This window comes from Coregonus clupeaformis, chromosome 1 (assembly GCF_020615455.1).
Source record: "Coregonus clupeaformis isolate EN_2021a chromosome 1, ASM2061545v1, whole genome shotgun sequence".
Lineage (NCBI taxonomy): Eukaryota > Metazoa > Chordata > Actinopteri > Salmoniformes > Salmonidae > Coregonus > Coregonus clupeaformis.
Window position 1 is genome coordinate 57,036,522 of NC_059192.1, and position 4,175 is coordinate 57,040,696.

Here is a 4,175-nt window from a genome sequence, read left to right on the forward strand (position 1 = left end):
CATGATTTTTTTATTTTACCAAGGTCCATTGTTGATTGAAACATACAGTATTGCTTACATTCTTTTAAATATTTTTGCATTCTTATGTCATTAAATCATGCAACAAACATTGACATGCATGTAACTGCCAAAATAATGGAAACACTTGAGTAAACAGTATATACAAAGTATATTGAAAGCAGGTGCTTCCACACAGGTGTGGTTCCTGAGTTAATTAAGCAATTAACATCCCATCACGCTTAGGGTCATGTATAAAAATGCTGGGCAGGCCATTATTTTGGCTGTCATGGCTATGGCCCCATCCACAAGGCACGAGTTGTCACTGAATGGTTTGATGAGCATGAAACTGATGTAAACCATATTGCTCTCAAACTCACTGCTTTTTTATTGTTCCTTCTAATCAGGGATTTAGACATGGGACACCAGGTGTGTGCAATAAGCATTTCGCTACACCCGCTATAACATCTGCTAAACACGTGTATGTGACAAATAAAATTTGATTTGATTTGATTAATTATCAGGGAGAACAGAGAACCAGCAAGCTCCGGACCGATGTTAATTGCTTAATTAACTCAGGAACCACACCTGTGTGGAAGCACCTGCTTTCAATATACTTTGTATATACTGTTTACTCAAGTGTTTCCATTATGTTGGCAGTTACATGTATGTCAATAACCCTGCCATATGCCATGGCTGTCTCAGTCACCAGATCTCAAACCAATTGTACACTTATGGGAGACTCTGGATAGCGTCACATCCCTCCAATAGAGTTCCAAACACTTGTAGAATCTATGCTAAGGTGCATTGAAGCTGTTCTGGCTGGTGGTGGCCCAACATCCTATTAAGAAACCTGGTCTCAGATAGGGCTGTTGCGGCAGTCATGACCGCAGTAAAATTCCACGTGACCATTGAGTCACGGTAATCTCCTTTTATGCACTCTGGACATGCTTTGGTAGTATCCAACTTGCTAACTACCATCAGGTCCTAATGGCCTAGTACTCAGGGCTCTATTGTCCCTCTAACCACTCTGACATCAATGCAAATCTAACCGAAAATCACATCAAACACTTATCATCAAAACAGTAGGCCTATCATACTTTTAAAACTCACCTCACTGTGATGATCAATTTGAAGAAAGAAGTTCAACAGGTTGAAACTGTAAAACATGGTTGTTGTGGATGTTGTTTCAAAGCCTAACTCAACGAAACGGACAGCGCTTTCTAAGGTGATGATTAATTCAAAACCCTCATACGCATATTAGCGCCTATGCATATGCATAGGCTTATGAGCCCAAGCCCGAAAAAGAAACTGGAATACAAATTATGCTTGTGCCATTATACAGTACATACTGTAGCCTACCGCATATTATGCATGGCTGAAAAACCAAAAAAAAAACTGATTTAAGATGTCTTTGGTACGTAATTGGTCTAGCCTTTGAGTGTGGACTGTATTATTATGAATACTGGATGGACTGATTACCTTATGCTACACTCCAAAATTTCTATCCATGGGTCTGGGAGAGAACGTATAGCCTTTGGCCTTTGGTTCATTGATTGTGTAGGGCGGCTTACAGTTAGCCCACAATTAGTGGATTTGTATTTGATTTTGAATAGTATAGTAATAGGGAATGTTCTATATTTTCATAATTAATTAAGTGACACATTACCTGTAGCTATACATAATAACTCACCACCATGCATTTCCATCTTCTCCTCTCTCTCCTTTATTCATTTCTCGAGCGTGCAGACAGACTGTCAACAGTTTAGTGAAATATGTTTACTATGGATGTTCCCAAACAGATTTCACTTGGTTTCCCAAATTAAGCACTGGGTAGCTGCAGGAACAAGGTTGGAGAGCCCATGGCAAACATCAACACAATCTCACGCTCAATTCGTGCAAATATATACAAAAAGTATTTCAGCAGATTTCGTGCGTTTTTGTGTGGCTTAATTTGTGTGAAAATACACACATTTTTGTGCCACTTAATTCGTAGGAAAAGACACACATTTTTGTGCGACTTCATTCAATGGAAAATCAATTTCTGGGGGGCAAACTTAAGGAACAATCTTTTGAAAGTTATTGGAGCAATGCAGTTTGGGAAATGGTGTTCTACACTGCCTTTTTTTGTGTCCCACATTTATTTATATTAAAAAATAAATGCGTTAACAAACCAATATTGTTAATCAACAAGGTTGTCACCGAAATTCTTATAATATAATAGTAGCCTTACGTTTTTTATATTTTTTATTAATACCAATGCTGTTTTCTTGTTTTCGCTTAATACTTTGGGATACTGGTGCACTTGTAGTCAGAAAGGCCCTTCATAACGCATTTCATATTTCATGGAGCCTACATTATACAATTTTGTTCATAATGCATTTAATACAAGGCAAATTGAAATGTAATGAATAGAGCTGCCTATTCTACTTGGCAGACAATTATATAGGTTCTACATAACACATGAAGAGCTAAACATTCTGTAACGTTGCATCCTCATATCAACAGGCTCCAGGTAGAATAATCCTGGCAGGCCTTCTCCTTAGAAACACCCACACACATTCAATACTCAAGGGAATAAGGCTTTCTTTTAAAACTTGTATTTACACAGTAGTCTACTACAAAACGGTGGTGTCACCTAAAAACAATGCATCTTCCTGATTGATAATTGCCTATCTATGTGAAGCCCCTCTATATGTAAATGTAAAAATGTAATATTCAGTAGGTCTATTGCTGTTGTGTGTGAATAGAGGTTGCCATGGTAATCCAATGAGAGGGGCTGTGGAGACAAAGAGGGGATTTGCCGTCCAACAGGTGGTCCTGTCAGGCGTGTGAGACAGGATCATACCACCACCCCATCTCATCTCAAGAGGTGACATTAGACGACTGACTATAATTGGGACTGAGATGACCCTGCATTAAGCAGTAGCCTACATGATTCATGTTTTATTCTCACTAGAAAAAGTAGGTGCCAAACTTCCTAAGGTTTTCTGATCAACAGCCCTTGCTGTGTCTGTGAAGTACAAAGCTTAGTGTTCAGCAGCTCTTCCATCTACTGCCTGTGTTAATGAGTGTTAATGAGAGGAGGAGTCGGTGGTGTGGGCTTGCTTTAAGGAACAGGTGACACACTCTGGGCTGGTGGAGTGACCGTCTGCTGTGACCTCAGGGTAAAGAACAACCATTGTGTTCAGACAATAGGCACAACTGCATAATACCCAACTACAGACAGATATAGATAGCATCTCAGAGCAGATGACCACCATGGTATGTAATAACAGTCATATAGAGTAGACAATATGTTATAATAAGGTTATATAGGAAATATCTTACTCTTTAAAGTAAAATACAATATCTTAGAACACTCTTACACAACATTTCACTTCATGTACCAGTCTTCAGAACAGCCAGTATGTTTGAATCATATAATATCTTATTTTTGGTCACTATCTGATGATAAAATGTCAGGAGACAGAAATCGGACTTGCACATGCCTATTATCCACAGTTGTTCTTCCTCTTTAAGAATACACATTTTGCTGTTCAGAACATTACATGCAATACACTCCCTACTGAGGGTAACCATAGGGACTGCTGCTACATGGTTTGACTGACACACACACAACGTGTGACTTTGCCTCCTCTGTGACAGCTGAGCCGACTAGTATAATCCTCAGGCTTTTCAGATTACTCCAGTTGTGGTCACATTCTACACTATCCTACAATGGGTCAGCTTTCTATGCTGTCTGTGTCAAAGCAGAGAGCTGACAGTCTGTACACGATCCCAGTATGTAATATGGACAGATACCTAAACCCAGTCCTCATATGCTTTCAACATGAGCATCTGTCTCTCTTTCTTTCTCTAATTGTGTGTGTGTGTGTGTGTGTGTGTGTGTGTGTGTGTGTGTGTGTGTGTGTGTGTGTGTGTGTGTGTGTGTGTGTGTGTGTGTGTGCATCAGTCCTTGCCAAGCAGCTGAAATAGACTCCATGGGAGGGTGTTCTCTCTCCCAGGCGTCCGTTACAGCCATGGCCACATCTGCAGTGGGGCAGCCATCTGCACCCATTGTCTCAGACGCACAACACAGGCTCACACGCATGACTGCCCCCCTAAAGACAGCCCCAATACCCTCTGTCCTCCTCCTTCCTTCTCTGCCAAGGAAAAAATGACTTCTTAATCAATCA